Source organism: Lissotriton helveticus, chromosome 2_1 (assembly GCF_964261635.1).
Source record: "Lissotriton helveticus chromosome 2_1, aLisHel1.1, whole genome shotgun sequence".
NCBI lineage: Eukaryota > Metazoa > Chordata > Amphibia > Caudata > Salamandridae > Lissotriton > Lissotriton helveticus.
Window position 1 is genome coordinate 1,233,863,502 of NC_136059.1, and position 17,719 is coordinate 1,233,881,220.

Consider the following 17,719-nt stretch of genomic DNA (forward strand, 5'->3'; position numbering starts at 1 on the left):
AGAAGAGCTGGAGAGCTGCGAGGGGGAGTGCTGCCCCTTTGTTGTGTGTGCTTTGCTGGGTTGGCCTGCAATTGCTGCTTCTACCAAGGAGAGAACAAAGACTGGGCTTTGATGTGTATACTGCTTGTGAAGTTTCTCCAAGGGCTTGTGTGTGCTTGCCTCCTGTTAATAAGTCTCAGGGACACAAAATACTTCCTGCAACTCTGCTGGTGCGGCCGGACTCTGCCATCTGTGAGTCCAACCCTTGCCTGAGGTACCTCCTTTTAGTTACAGGGCCTCAGAGGTGGGTTTTGCAGATAATCCAAAGCTTCTCGGAACTGACACCAGATGACACAAAGCCTCAACGAGCCCCACCGAACAGCTGAATGCCTCTCGCAACCAACGCCGGACGATGCAAAGCCTCGCCACATCCTGCCAAACAGCTGCCAGCCTCTTGGAACCAACACCAGGCAACACGAAGCCAAGTCCTGCCAGGTGACGCAAAGCCTCGCTGCGCAGCCCCCAGCACTGACGATGGGCAGCTCAGAGCCTCGCAAAGCAAAGCAGCACCAGCAGATCAGAATCATCTTGGATTTCGACACCTCACTTCCTCCTATAGTCTGCAATCGACGCATCACTTCTCCTGCCTGCAGCAGAACTGTCACCTCACCTTCCCAAGGACTCTGGAACTGGTGCATAGCTGTGTTTCCCAATGCTTCCTTTCTCTGCAGCTTTTTGGCCTTGTGAACTTTGACGCATCTACAGGTACTTTGGTGCAAAATCACACATCCATAGTTTTTTATGGACCAAGTTGCTTGAAACCTTTTAAGCAGCAAGACTGCTCTTTACCCTACAAAAGTGAGGACACAGGGTCAGAGCTGATTTGCATATAGCCAGTGTCTAACCCAGGGTGGTGTGGAGTGCAAAAAAACGATGGATTTAGGCCCAGATCATTGTACTGGGGTGAATGTATGACATTGTTCTGCATTCTTTCCATCAACTGTGTTTTTTGCGATTTTCACCCCAAGTGGGCTGGGTATGCTCAGACGTGAGTCCCAGGCTCTCCACACCACTGTAGTCAAGCTATCCAGGCTGATGAAGGCTGATAGCCAGAAACCGGTCCTTGGTTGCTTGATTCCGGCCTGGGAAAGACATGGCTTGGTAGTTCGGACTGGACTGTTCCCATGAGGCACAGGGTCAGAGCTGATTTGCATATAGCCAGTGTCTAACCCAGGGTGGTGTGGAGTGCAAAAAAACGACGGATTTAGGCCCAGATCCTTGTACTGGGGTGAATGTATGACATGGTTCTACATTCTGTCCATCAACTGTGTTTTTTGCAATTTTCACCCCGAGTGGGCTGGGTATGCTCAGACGTGAGTCCCAGGCTCTCCACACCACTGGAGTCAAGCTATCCAGGCTGATGAAGGCTGATAGCCAGAAACCGGTCCTTGGTTGCTTGATTCCGGTCTGGGAAAGACATGGCTTGGTAGTTCGGACTGGACTGTTCCCATGAGGCACAGGGTCAGAGCTGATTTGCATATAGCCAGTGTCTAACCCAGGGTGGTGTGGAGTGCAAAAAAACGATGGATTTAGGCCCAGATCCTTGTACTGGGGTGAATGTATGACATTGTTCTACATTCTGTCCATCAACTGTGTTTTTTGCAATTTTCACCCCGAGTGGGCTGGGTATGCTCAGACGTGAGTCCCAGGTTCTCCACACCACTGGAGTCAAGCTATCCAGGCTGATGAAGGCTGATAGCCAGAAACCGGTCCTTGGTTGCTTGATTCCGGTCTGGGAAAGACATGGCTTGGTAGTTCGGACTGGACTGTTCCCATGAGGCACAGGATCAGAGCTGATTTGCATATAGCCAGTGTCTAACCCAGGGTGGTGTGGAGTGCAAAAAAACGATGGGTTTAGGCCCAGATCCTTGTACTGGGGTGAATGTATGACATTGTTCTACATTCTGTCCATCAACTGTGTTTTTTGCAATGAAAACTTTTAAAGTCATATGTTCAATTATGTATGTTGGATTTTTGTCATTTTCTTCTTGTTTCGTATCGATAAAGATACTTTCTTTTTCTAACCTAGTGTGGTTTCCATTTGTGGTGTTTTCACTGTGTTACTGTGTGTTTGGGTATAAATACTTGACACATTGCTTTCGGGATAAGCCTGTCTGCTCATGCCAAGCTATCAAGGGGGTGAGCAGGGGTTATCTAAAGTGTGTAACTCCCTTTCACTGACTTAAAGCAAGGGTCTCTACTTTGACAAAGGTGCATACCTCTGCCAACTGGAGACCCCCATTTCTAAGAGTTGATCTTTGTAAGCACCATGAAAATTCAGTAAAGTTGCACTTAACAAATCAAAATTAACATAACATGTATTTCTTGCGTGGGTGATGCAGCACGGCTGCTACATAGGCTGTACCTTTTCAGTGTGTTATGTAACCTTACAAGGGGATGTATGACGTTACAACGCATGCTATTACAACACATGCCTTTACGACGCAAGTTTTACAACGCAAGTCATTACAACGACTTGCGTTGGGGGGCGCTGGATAGTGAATAGTTTAATTTACTATTCCAACTTCAGTCCCCGTGGATAGTAGGGAAGGTGTTGGATAGTAAATTAAAACGATTCCCTATCCTAGAGCGCCCCCCCAGCGCAAGTCGTTGTAATGACTTGCGTTGTAATGGTTGCGTCGTAATGGTAGTGCGTTGTAACAGTTGCGTTGTAAAGGATGTTTCCCCTTACAAGGATGCTGCCCATATTGTTAGTGGCTTGCAGTACCACTGGTGGTGGTGCTAGTCTATACAAGCTAGGAATCAACTTCTGCTACATGTGCAGTAAGAGATAGAGAGAAAGGAAAGCTTGCTGTGTTGTTTATAAGTAAAATTGTACTACACTGCCACTGTCTATGCTTTATACTTGTTTTAAGTGTGAGAAAATTAGTACTTTTTTTATCTGTGCTGTACAAGTTCTGTATAAACATGAAAGGAGTTTGCAGTGCTACACCTACTCAATGTGATGGAAGCATGCATTGCCCAACCTGTATAGTACCTACTGTATATGTATGAGGGAAACTTAGGGCCCGATTCACAGAACTAACTTAAGACAAAATCCTAAACTTACTACCATTTTAGTATTCTCAGAAGGCACTTACTCATTTTGGTATTCACAGAAGGCACTTACTCGTTTCGGTATTCACAGAAGTTAGGAGTCCTAATTTTAGGACTCCTAAATGCCTTTTGTGAATACCGAAAGTCTTAAAGTTAGGATTTTTCTCAGTTCAGGAGTAGTAAAGTTAGGACTCCTAACTTTAGGACTCCTATACTGAGAAAAATCCTAACTTTAAGACGTTTGTATTCACAGAAGGCATTTAGGAGTGAATACCGAAATGAGTAAGTGCTTTCTGTGAATACCAAAATGAGTAAGTGCCTTCTGTGAATACCAAAATGGTAGTAAGTTTAGGATTTTGTCTTAAGTTAGTTCTGTGAATCAGGCCCTTAGACGTTTGTTACATTGGTGGATCTGTTCTTTGTACTTAAGAGAAGACTACTGTTGTGATGTACCTGGCCTGTAAGTAAAATGACGCCTTCGTTGCTAATGTCTAAACCAATCTTATGTTATGCTTTTATGGAATTGGGTGATGTGGCTTGTTCTATATCTGTTTAGATATGTGAGTATATCTTGGACTGACGATGATTTGTTCTGCGCCTATTCTGTGGCCTTGCATATCGAAAGGTTAGTGTGGATCAAATACTGTATCACCCAATTACAACTGGCTCAGCATTCCCCCACTTGGATTTCCTGGGTGCAGGAACACAAGAGCATACACACCAAACCCAAGTTTACCCTTTGGAAAATTCAGCTAGTAAAATCACTAGTGACTGAGATGCAAGAGTATCCAGGCCTCACTTCCAACCCCCACCCACACTAGTCCCACCTAGGGCTGTTAGGGCCATGGAAGCATGGAAAGGGGGTGACCTCACGTTCCAGAGTGGTATGCATGTTTCAAATTCTTGTAAGAAGAAAAATTCAAGACAAATTAATGAGACCTAAAAATATTATTATATTAGAGTGGCCATAAGCAAAGAGAACAAAATACAAACTCTAACACAACCAATATTGAATAGTGGCTGGTTGTAGGGCAGCACTTAGCAAGATTATCTGTTTGTTGGTGCTGTACAATAATGACTTGGACTGACCATTACTTATCTAAGTTGGGCAGCGGGAAATCAAATCATGTCCTGTTGTTACTGTCGGATGATAAAGAATGTTAACCAATACCCTCATACATAAGCATCAATATTGTGTTAGAGTTGGACTGCAGTATATATATGGCATAGCTATTTACCTGTATTATGGTGACAAGCTAGAGACAATAATCTGACATTGCAGTTGTGGCCTGTTCCTATCTACTTATTCAGATTTTTCATCTCTGTGGGAATCCTAACGCGTACCTACTGTCTTCTCTTGATCAAGCAGTGCTGCTAGACTGCAGGCGGTTAAAAAAGGGGATGCGTTCATGTACACCTAGATGTACCAACTCGCTTTGTCAATTGTCATGGATGTCAGTGTATTCCTTGGGAGTGTGCGATTGTGCGAAGTGGCTAGACATCGTTGACCATATGAAGAAGGTTACGAATGTCAGCCGGCATGGCTCGCGGGTGGGGGGTCGTGCAGGGGTGTGTCAAGCATATTTAAAAAAAAAAAACATTACACTTTTTTTAATTAAACGTACCTTTGCGCTGGGTCCTGCATCTCCGCACCTGCTCTTCTCTGCCTGCAAGCACAGCCAGACCCCCTGACCAATCACGATGCTGCAATGCAGCATTGTGATTGGTTTTGAGCGTCCTGGTTGGACGCTCAACCAAGGATTGGGAGCCTGGGCTTGTTCTACATGCAGGCTGTGATGCAGCCTGTATGGAGCACGGAGAAAGTGTGCATGACTGGTTTGGGTGGCCCGAGAGGGTCGACAAAACAGTCATTGCGCACTTAGGACTGGGCAAACCACTCCTACCCTGCCCTACTCCGAGGGCAGAGCAGCCCCGCCCGCTTGCAAAAACAGCAGGAAGCATTAAATGATAATAACTTAAAGTTGTTATCATTTAATGCTTCTTCTTCGCACTGCTTAAAAGCAGTGGGGCGATGCTTCTCCGCCATAGTGGAGGAGCCGCCACTGCAAACGTAGAGTATTTGCTAAAGGCCACTACCTCCACAATTTAACAGAGGTCATTTAAAATAGAAAGTATATCAATTAAATGGCCTAATCAGTTGATATGTGACAACATGTAAATGATTGAAAAATATCTTGGCCAAATACCATTGCCGGTGTACTAACAGCTAGGAGTCTGTGAAAAAAGATGGAGAACACCTTTTCATCATAATAAATCCAAGACTTATCAGTGCTTCTTTCCCTTGTTGTTGGTTCAACTATGTGCAAAATAATGAGGGTGAGGAGCAAGATATCGATCTACATATACACAAATTGTGCAATAGAGAAAATGTGGCACTAAATGAAGGTGCCACCTTTGCATATTTACAAAGTACGTTTGTGATGCATGAAATCACCTTCATCACAGGTCATCTGTCAAACAAGGAAGGTAAACTCTCCTAGTAGTGAAAAGAGATTCTAATAATAATCTCACAAATCATTATTTGTAAGATGAAGAGAAGCTCCTGGTTTCCCAGTATTTCTGCATTTTTCCCGGCAACTTTCTTAACATTTAGCACATGCCTTGTGCGCAAAGAGGATTGACTTGACAGAAGAGGATAAGTCTTCTTAAGTATGGCGGTTAGTTGGCAGACAATTTCATAATTCAATGTATCAACGTAGATGGTCCTTTGTGTAACGTTGCAGGTAATTTCTTCCTAATGCCTCATTGTCCTGTGTTTTCAATATTGGTGAGTTCTTCCGGTTAAGTCATTCTGTGCTCCACGATTGTTGACAAACTGAAGTCCTATGTCTATGTTTGTGACATGCTCCTCGATGCTTGTTACATTCTTGTAAATCTAGTATAGTGTTTGGCAAATAAAACTGATCACATGATAGATGCTACAGTTATGCAATCATCTAAAACACTTTCCAATGAGTTTGACCTTAGAGGGCTGAAAGCCCTGGTTTACTATGCAAGACCCTATTATGGCTGTAACTTGAAGGTCTCTCTGAAGTGCATTTAACTATAATCTAGCCTACTGTACGTGCAGGGTAAATGTAATTGCCATTTTCAATGGAAACGTTTAAGATCAAAATGCCTTTTAGTATCCCTATGTGCCCCATATAGCATAACAAATGTATTTTAAAATGTTCAGTTCCAATACCGCCTATGTCTTTTCTCGCACCCATCAGGCACTGCTGTCCAATGGAGCAGACATTTACAGAGCTCTGGACAAGTAAGTGATACATTTTCAGACCTTTTAAAAACACCTATTTCAATTTGACATACAAGTGCACCAGTGCGTCAGTAACAAGTCGCACATATATTTCACAATTCAGCACAGAGTAGAAGCATGCCCCCAAAAAGTGTGCTCTCGCAGTACCATGGATTTGACTTACATGTATTCTACATATGATTGATTAAAAGAAGGGCGTCATGGTTAAAACGGCTCATCAGAGTCTGAGAGCTACAAACAAGGCTCAGATGTTCTAATTCACCTGCATGGATTAATTTGAATAGGTTTTTCAAAGAAACAAAATAGTTAAAACACACAAAATTCCAATTGTTGCTCTTGGGTTTAGATTTTAACAGGTAAAACGCTACAACTCATTTTTTCTGCTCTCTCCGTCCACCAAAGAGAGAAAGAAAAACAAAATACATGAATATAAACAGTTACTCAGACTTGCTCTTCTCTTCACAACAAGGGAAGCATGTCAGACTTTGCATGTCATACTTTGAAAAAAGAGGCAAAGCATTTGTACTATACTTTTTAGAAATAAAAACGTCCAACCCTCTCTAAATAGGAGCACTGTGTTAGCAACACAAAGGTTGTCGGCCCACCACTGGAATAGTTGGGAATGTATGTACATCGATGCCTTTGTTTTCGGAGGTCAAAGTCAAAAGCTGAGGACTTCACTATGTTAATGAAAGGAACACCTCTCCCTCCCCCCTAAAACACGCACTTGTAGCTGCAAATTCAACATTGGGATGTGTAGAGAGCTGTAAGCAAAGTGCAATGTGCTGGTGGTAGAAAACTCCAGAACATCTCCAAGTCCAAATGTTTTCCCATTCTAATCAGTACATACTTCAAAAAGCAGATATAACATGAAAACACTTTAAAAATAAACGAAAGGTTGTGTTTAAAAAACAAATGTAGATGGCGTATGAAGTTCTATTGAAGTGTCAAATCGGGCCTTTACAGACTTTTAAAACATGATGAAATGGTCGCCATTTTTCTTTTGGGAAGGTGGTACCCCTGTTGGTGTAATTGTAATGGGAGCATCTAGTGAAAGATGTCAGAATCAATCTTAAAAACAAAGTAGGCATCGTCACACAAATCTGTGTTCTAGAATGACTATTGGTTATTTTTAGCATTGCACGATGGGTTCACAAATACTGTACTTTTTATCTACATTGAATGACTCATTTAAACATCTTTAAGAAATACGTGTCCTTACTTTTTATAGCTGAACAGCTATAGAGAACTGACTTAATGATCTAGGCTTATGTTTTAAATGCATAATTTTTTTCTGTTTGATCTACAGAGGAAGGCACAAACATGGTTTACAAATTTTTAATGTGAATAATATATCTAGCAAGACTTATTCAGTCCGTCTATTATTTTTGAATGAAATGCACAAATTTGGAACTAAAAACCAACGTAACACAAATGATTACATCAAATATATTCTTCACATTATGGTCCATAAGTGTCATGAGCGAAGACTGAAATTAATTTATGTTTTATTGCATTTTTTACTTTAAATCGACACATTAGCCATTTAAAAGCATAGCTAAGGCTATGATCACTATTGAAGTATATCAGCCATATTGCATCAAATGTGAAAGGGATGAAAACAAGTTACTTACCTGTAACTTCAGTTATCCAGTATTGGTATCTTTCATAGATTCACATGCCTGAATCATTCCCCGTTGCTGAGGCGGGAGTCCCACGGTATATAAAAAAGCAGTGCCAAAGGTAAATTATAGTAGTAGGCCTAAGAGAAAGGTCTGAGGCCTAAAGTCTAGCAGCCTATGTACCTCATTATGCCAAAAGGACCAAAGACTTTGTCCCAACCAATCAGCTTACAGCACCCTCTAGAATACTCTCTGCAGAGCCAGTTCTTCTCAGATTTTCGTTAGCACAAGTGGGAAATGAGTATCCCAAAAATAGAGAACTGACTCTCCGGGGAGGAGGGTGGGTGCATGTGAATCTATGAAAGATACCAATTCTGGATAACTGAAGTTACAGGTAAATAACATGTTTTCTTATCCAGTATTGGGGTATCTTTCATAGATTCACATGCCTGAATCAGAGTAGCAAGCAGTATGCCAGATAAGAGTAGGTTGCGGATGGTGGGAGACTTATACTGATACACTCCCAGATACACCATATTATACAAACCAACAAGTGTGAAGTAAGTACATTGTCAAAGTTAAAACATGACTAAATTCAAAAGGAGTAGTCATAGAGTATCAACCAGGAAGAGTGACATCACACATAATAGGTAGGCAAATTGAAATATGTCTATATTCACATAAGACACAGTCCATCTATAAATACGTTTGCACCTATATATATATATATATTCACTGAAAAAACCATAGGTTATAGACCATATATAGTTAGGAATTAGCATTTACAAAACCTTGAAAATTCACTGAAAAAACCATAGGTTATAGACCATATATAGTTAGGAATTAGCATTTAAAAAACCTTATTTTACTCACACAAAACCATTGAAATTCCATATATAGTTAGTTGCACTAACTATATATTGCGCACCCGCAATCCACTGCTGATCATGTCACATATTACATCATTCATGACATGGTCAGTGACATCACTGATGACATCACTGATGACATCTCAAATGACATCACTGATGACATCACTGATGACATCATCCAGTGACTGTGTGTTTCTGTAAAGTTTAAATATGTTTTAGATATTGAAGAATGAGTAGATGTATAACTGTCTGGACGAAGGATTTAGTAGGTGCATGACTGAATGTATGAGTGAGTGATTAAATGTGTCTCACTGAGTGCATGGGTTAGTGACTAAACTGTCTTAATTTGTGCATCATTATGTCTGTTGTTCTGTAAACTACTGCATGTGTTGATCAGTAGCTATATGATTAACTATATGGGTTATTGATTGATTGTCCAAGTATTTGTATGGGAGACTGAGTGTGTGTGTGGCTGGCTGGGAGGTGTGTGACTCTGTGCAGATCAATGTGTACTTGTATCAATGATTGTATAAGAAAGTAAGTATGTGTTACTATATGTTTGAAAATGTAAGGTGCTCTATGTTTAACTGTATAGACAAGAAAATGGAAGTGTGATTGATTCTTTACAGGACTGACTAGGTGTGTGAGTAACTCCATGGATGAGTGGCAGAGTGTGAGTGTCTGTATAGGTGTATGAGTGCATATGATAGTGTTGTAAAGATGAGTGATTGTATGTATGAATGATTGTATGGGTGAATGAGTGAATGTGTGTGTAGACGTAGGAATCAGTGAGTACGTATGTAGTAACTAGTATTGGTGTGTCAATGGTTTCAAAAATTATACTCTGTATTTAACACTGGGTGAAACAGAGGTTATATTAAAATGTGAGGAGATGCATTGTATTGTCACATGAATGATATCATCAGTGATGTGGTCATTGATGTCAAATGAGATGTCATCAGTGATGTCATCAGTGATGTCATTTGAGATGTCATCAGTGATGTCATCAGTGATGTCACTGACCATGTCATGAATGATGTAATATGTGACATGATCAGCAGTGGATTGCGGGTGCGCAATATATAGTTAGTGCAACTAACTATATATGGAATTTCAATGGTTTTGTGTGAGTAAAATAAGGTTTTTTAAATGCTAATTCCTAACTATATATGGTCTATAACCTATGGTTTTTTCAGTGAATTTTCAAGGTTTTGTAAATGCTAATTCCTAACTATATATGGTCTATAACCTATGGTTTTTTCAGTGAATTTCAATGGTTTTTTAATAGCAAATATCATAAGCTGTCGAATGTCAAGTACGTGGTAAGTGAAAACATTTTCGTGTTTATGCACACTGATCTGCTTTGAATGGTGCCCCCCCCCCCCTCATTTCTATTAGGAGTACTCTCTCTTTGCAGATAGTGAAAGGTAGTTAACGCAGGCCTTTGCCCCCGTTGTAATCCGTCGTGCCTGCTTCTCTCTCCATTTGATTGATTGTTATCCAAGTATTTACTGTTTTAGAATTAGTTCTCTTTGGTTCATTCTCTATTTACAAACAAACACAGAGTCGCAATACTCTGTTTAGTCTTTGCAGATAACGAAAAATTGTGTAAAAAAAAAGAAAAGGAATCGAGCAAAATCAGTAGGCCACTAATGGGATCTCTTTTTGACCTCGCTAAAATAGAAACATTAGGAACAACCCCTCATGACAAATACAAAACTAGTGAGATGAACTGAACTCCACACAATGATGGCTGCAAAACAGCTCGGCTCCGCCACCCACCCCGCCCAAAATAACGATAAAGAGCGGCTGCCATGATTGGTTGCGGAATGGCCACAACGGAGCTACGAAATGGTGCTGCTCTCATGCTAACCCCAGCTTCGGTCTGAAACATCCAGAAACACTGTAGACTACCAATTCGATCAGTTCCGGTAGCGCCCCAATGTAACCCGGTAGAGAAGAACTAGCCCTCCCCTCTTTGACTGATGGTTCTTGTTGCCTGTCCCTTCTGTTGTCATTTAACAGAACTATTTAGCCTGCTGAAAGGGGTTGTGTTTCGACCGCTGGTTGGTGGAGACATTTTGACTATATTCTGGACCTGCGTTGTCGCGTAATGCGTCATATGACGCGCCGCGTTAGCGCATCCGGAAGTCATCCGGGGCGCGCAGCGCGTAACGTAAGCATAACAAGTCATGTGACTTGTTAATAAAACTTTTCATTGGTTCATTTTACTTTTCTTATTCTAATGATGAAAGCCTTGGTCATATCACCTAAAAATTACGCTTTTAATTACTTCCGAACATTATTTTCTCTTAAATATATGTTATAATGTTCCAGGCTAATGTACTTTCCCGGAAATTTTACAACTGTCCTGCAAGTAAAATATATTCTTTTTTCGAGAAAAAGAGCGTTTCTTCGTCCCATGACGGAGCCGTTGAGCAAAAGAGGGTCGACCTGCTGTCTTAGTCGCCGATACGCCTGAATATGAGATTCTTATCGATCACTTTATGTTGCAGGAATAGAAAACACAACAGCCCTTGACCATTTATCTTTACTGCGTTCCTTCGTATTATACCTTTTACCCTTCATGTAATTGGTCTGCTTTATTTCACTTGCCTTTTAATGATTCTAAAACAGTGACTATTATTAAAAACTTTACCAATGTATACACTACTACCATGTTTTCTTTTAAAAACCTTTATTGTGAAAATTTCATTATACAAATACGAGCCTATAACCACGTGGGCCTGCCACGGAGCAAACTGTAATCGTATATGATGAATAGACATTTACACTGTAGAGGAACGTAACGGGCGGGCCATTAGGTTGCAAAAACTAAGGTGTCTAACAGTTACGGAATCGGTGGACGTACATTTTATAATTAAAATACGACAGGGCCAGTTACAATAAAATTATCTAGATATACATTTGCGGGCAAGTACCATGGGTGACGTTAATTCGAATTTTCAACAGTACAGTAATCAATAACACATCAGAACTTAATATCAATAGGGATGTCGAAATATTCAATCAATTCTCGTCCCCGCCCGCCATGTGCTTCAAAACTGCATACGTATCTCGTGATATCAAGGTTGTGCAACCAGTACACAACAAGGAGTTACGAGTCCCATTTATTCCGGCGCCATTTTGGGCGAGGACGGGCAGGTCCAGGATATAGTCAAAATGTCTCTACCAACCATCGACTATGATGATGTTCATATGCTGTATTTATTAGAGTAACACTCATCTGCCCACATGAAATTAATTTACCACAATCTAAACATGTCATTTTAATCTTTCCAAAGTTCTTCTAAATATTTGGGACCGTTTCCCCTGCCTCTGAAGCTCTCAGTGCCACTTCTTTAATGAATGTACTAGCAGGTCAGGGGTTCTCCTCCAAATCTCTCTTTTATGCAGCACTATAATTAATTGGTGCCACCTCTCCATATGACGATGCATGGTATAGTTACCACAACTATATTTTTTTTCGGTTCCTCTGGAGAGTTCATCGTGGCAGATGAAGCGTGTAACATACCGGGCATTTACCTTTTTTTGCATGTACAGGAAAGGAAAAAAAAATCGAGCGTCCGAGTTCTAAGGTGTCCCAGGGCCATTTTAGTGGACCAGGCCCAAATCCAAAGAACAGCCATCTCACAGGCTAATGGGGCGACCCACGCCGAGTTTCAGCATTGTAGGATGACCACACAAGTACAGCAACTTGCTAGACATCACCTCGGTGCCATCCGGATCTCGGCGCCCCACTGCAGATGAAGTGCCTCTCAACTATGAAACCACCACGGTGACATCCGGATCTTGGCGCGTTGTGCTGCCTTCGGCCTATTCGCACATCGGTCCGCTACTGACGCCATCTCACAGGCTAATGGGGTGACCCACGCCGAGTTTCAGCATTGTAGGATGACCACACCAACTTGCTAGACATCACCTCGGTGCCATCCGAATCTTGGCATCTCAACGCCTAGTGGTATCTTCCATACAGAAAATATTGTTACGCTGCCTTTGGCCCCATTCGCACATCAGTCCGCAACTTAGACATCACCTCGATGCCATCCGGATCTTGGCATCTCAGCGCCTTGTGGTGTCAGTCAGAAAATATTGTTGCGCTGCCTTTGGCCCCATTCGCACATCAGTCCGCTACTGACACCATCTCACAGGCCAATAGGGCGCCCCACGCCGACTTTTACCATTGTACGATGGCCACACCAGTGGCACAACTTGCTAGACATCACCTCGGTGCCATCCGAATCTTGGCATCTCAACGCCTAGTGGTATCTTCCATACAGAAAATCTTGTTACGCTACCTTTGGCCCCATTCGCACATCGGTCCGCAACTTAGACATCACCTCGGTGCCATCCGGATCTTGGCATCTCAGCGCCTTGTGGTGTATTCTCTTCAGAAAATATTGTTGAGCTGCCTTTGGCCCCATTCGCACATCGGTCCGCAACTTACACATCACCTCGGTGCCATCCGGATCTTGGCATCTCAGCGCCTTGTGGTGTCTTCTACTCCGAAAATATAGTAGAAAATATTGTTGCGCTGCCTTTGGCCCCATTCACACATCAGTCCGCTACTGACACCATCTCACAGGCCAACAGGGCGCCCCACGCCGACTTTTACCATTGTACGATGGCCACACCAGTGCCACAACTTGCTAGACACCACCTCGGTGCCATCCGGATCTTGGCATCTCAGCGCCTTGTGGTGTCTTCAAATCAGAAAATATTGTTGCGCTGCCTTTGGCCCCATTCGCACATCGGTCCGCTACTGACGCCATCTCACAGGCCAACGGGGCGCCCCACGCCGACTTTCAGCATTGTAGGATGGCCACACCAGTGCGGCAACTTACTAGACACCACCTCGGTGCCATCCGGATCTTGGCGCGTTGTGCTGCCTTCGGCCTATTCGCACATCGGTCCGCTACTGACGCAAACTCACAGGCCAACGGGGCGCCCCACGCCGACTTTCAGCATTGTAGGATGGCCACACCAGTGCGGCAACTTACTAGACACCACCTCGGTGCCATCCGGATCTTGGCGCGTTGTGCTGCCTTCGGCCTATTCGCACATCGGTCCGCTACTGACGCAAACTCACAGGCCAACGGGGCGCCCCACGCCGACTTTCAGCATTGTTGGATGGCCACACCAGTGCGGCAACTTACTAGACACCACCTCGGTGCCATCCGGATCTTGGCGCGTTGTGCTGCCTTCGGCCTATTCGCACATCGGTCCGCTACTGACGCAAACTCACAGGCCAACGGGGCGCCCCACGCCGACTTTCAGCATTGTTGGATAGCCACACCAGTGCGGCAACTTACTAGACACCACCTCGGTGCCATCCGGATCTTGGCGAGTTGTGCTGCCTTCGGCCTATTCGCACATCGGTCCGCTACTGACGCAAACTCACAGGCCAACGGGGCGCCCCACGCCGACTTTCAGCATTGTAGGATGGCCACACCAGTGCTGCAACTTGCTGGACACCACCTCGGTGCCATCCGGATCTTGGCGCGTTGTGTTGCCTTCGGCCTATTCGCACATCGGTCCGCTACTGACGCCGCCTCACGTGCCAACGTATTTTCTCCGCATTTTACACCCTATGCCGCATAACAGGTCATGTGACTTGTTTATAAAACTTTTCATTGGTTCATTTTACTTTTGGTTTCCTAATGATGGAAGGCATGATCATGTGACCTAAAAACAACACTTTTCATAGGATGAAAACTTTTTTTTTTTCCCAAACGATGAAAGCCCCACCTTGTTTCTGGATGTTTCAGACTGAAGCTGGCGTCAGCATGAAAGCACCACCATCTCGTGGCTCCGTCGTGGTCATTCCGCGAGCAATCATGGCAGCCGCTCCCCACCAGAAGCCTGCAGGAGTCGGAGCCCCCAAAACTTTTGATGAATTCTCAAGGCGGAGGGGACGCTTTCGAGAATGGGGTCCAAGACCTAGCAGACAAGCGTCCGATTTCCAAGGTGTCCCAGGGCCATTTCAGTGGACCAGGCCCAAAAAGGAAACAGCCTGCCGCCATTTTGAGAGTCCTGTGACAGCCGCCTATCGCTGCACCGCAAGAGTGGGCGCAACTCAGCTGAATTGCGGCTTTTGACACAGTGGACCAAAAACGGACGGAATGGCAACTGAAACGGTAAAGGGGCGCCCCACTACAACAGATGACACTCCACCTGGAGAGGCCCGTTCACGCCGCCTCCCCCGGGGCGCTCCACGCCGTTATTCGGAGCAGCATTGTAGGATACCAAAACCAGTGCGGCAACTTACTGGACATCACCTTGGTGCCATCGTTCTGCTGCCTTGGAACTATTCGCGCAACAGTTTGCTACTGATGACCCACCCCCCGCGACGCCCCATGCCGTTATTTGCTGGGTGGCAACTTACTAGACATCACTTTCGTGTCATCTAGATTTCGGCGCGTTCTGCTGCCTTGGAACTATTCGCACAACAGTTTGCTACTGATGACCCACCCCCCGCGACGCCCCACGCCGGAAATCTGGACGTTGTGCTGCGTTGGGACTATTCGCACAGCCGACCGCTACTTCGTTGTTTTTCCCTAAAAATGTTTATATGTTATTACTATTTTTGTTTTCTTGTATATATTTATAAATTATTAAAGTTTTATAATCTTACTACTTTGTCGGAGTGCTATATATTTTTAATGTGACACATAATTGTAAAAACTTTGATGTACAAACAGTCATCCCTGGAATCTTCCGCTTCAGGCTCGGTCCCCTCCCCAATCACAATACAGGATGGTTTTCAGATAATAGCAACGCTTCTGCTGTGACGGATCTCATCGAGTGTGGGCCTTGATCTACTATAACTCCTTTGAAGAGGGGTGATTCTTTACAGCTGTGGCCATAAACTACATCTGCAGGGCTAGCTGATACCCTAGGACCAGCCTGGACAATCGGACACAGAGGAAAAGGAGTGTCAGAGGGTGCGGTAGTGAATAGGGCGAAAGGGAGGTGTCGGGCGGGCACAGGGTGTGATTCTCAGGGAACAGCAGCGCAGATGGGGGAGGTTTATTACCCATGCATAAGACAGAGAGCGGGGGTGACCACTGCCTGGGGGAGATGCTTGCGAGGGTGGGGAGCCATGCTAAGGATCGACAGCGTGCACAGAGTGGGTCTGGTCAAGGCATCTAAAATGGCTGCCGTGCACGACAAAAGTGTGGCATTTGAAAAAAGACAAGATGGCGCAGACAATGTTTTTCAACACTTCCTGATTTCCTTCGAATCGAACGTTAACAGACGTTGGGGCATATTACCAAAGTTAAGCGATATTTATCCCTAACGATGCTTAGCAACGATTTTTTTACCGTCAGAAATTATCGCAGATAAACCTTGCTATTATCAAGGTTTATCGGAAATACGATAAAAAACGACCGCAATGCATTAATATCGCTGAAAACTCAGCGATATTCATGCATTACCGAGCTAATGCTCTTAGCCATGTTATCCACCTCCCATTGGATAACATGGCTAAGAACTGCTCAGGGCAGGTGGTAGCTTTTGGAGATATTCGCCCTTATCTCGAATATTTCCAAAAGTTGATAATAGGAGATAGCGATGTTAGCGACTGTTTCCAGTCGCTAACATCTTGGCATGCCCACTTTGCATGTCATTAGTGATAAATATCACTCACATGCAAAGTGGGGCCCAAGATGGTCGCTATCTTCTACTAGCCGTCGCTAACTGGTGTTAGCAACAGCTAGGTAATACACATATAATTTTATCTCCGCGAAGCGGAGCGCTGTTACAGATATATATCTTGTTTCTGAACGTTAATTTCTCAAAATGCACTGAAGCACATATATTGAGACCTAGCAAAGGCACATCGGGCTACCAGTCCCTACAATTTTGCCAAGTTTCGTGCAAATCCATTCAGCTGTTCGATCCTACCGAGAGACAAGATGGCGGCCGCTACGGACTGTTTGGAATGTTTACAGACACCGGAGAGCCAATCAGCTTCGCTTCGCAAAGCTCCGTAACGCGAAAAGTACGCGAAGCGGTGCGCTGTTACAGATATATACCTTTTTTTGAACGTTAATTTCTCAAAATCCACTGGAGCACATATATTGAGATCTAGCAAAGGCACATCGGGCTACCAGTCCCTACAATTTTGCCAAGTTTCGTGCAAATCCATTCAGCTGTTCGATTATTATTATTTTTATTTTTTTTTGCCCCGCGGGGCCCTTTTAAAACCTCCACATCAAACCTAGGGGGTGAGCGACAATGTACTATGCCCCCTTATGGTCATTTGCCCCTTCGCTTTGGCCTCCTCTTGTCTCTCGATCCTACCGAGAGACAAGATGGCGGCCGCTACGGACTGTTTGGAATGTTGACAGACGCCGGAGAACCAATCAGCTTCGCTTCACAAAGCTCCGTTGCGCGAAAAGTACGCGTAGCGGAGCGCTGCCCAGTCCGCTGTTACAGATATATACCTTTTTTTGAACATTAATTTCTCAAAATCCACTGAAGCACATATATTGAGATCTAGCAAAGGCACATCGGGCTACCAGTCCCTACAATTTTGCCAAGTTTCGTGCAAATCCATTCAGCTGTTCGATTATTATTATGTTTATTTTTTTTTGCCCCGCGGGGCCCTTTTAAAACCTCCACATCAAACCTAGGGGGTGAGCGACAATGTACTATGCCCCCTTATGGTCATTTGCCCCTTCGCTTTGGCCTCCTCTTGTCTCTCGATCCTACCGAGAGACAAGATGGCGGCCGCTACGGACTGTTTGGAATGTTGACAGACGCCGGAGAACCAATCAGCTTCGCTTCACAAAGCTCCGTTGCGCGAAAAGTACGCGTAGCGGAGC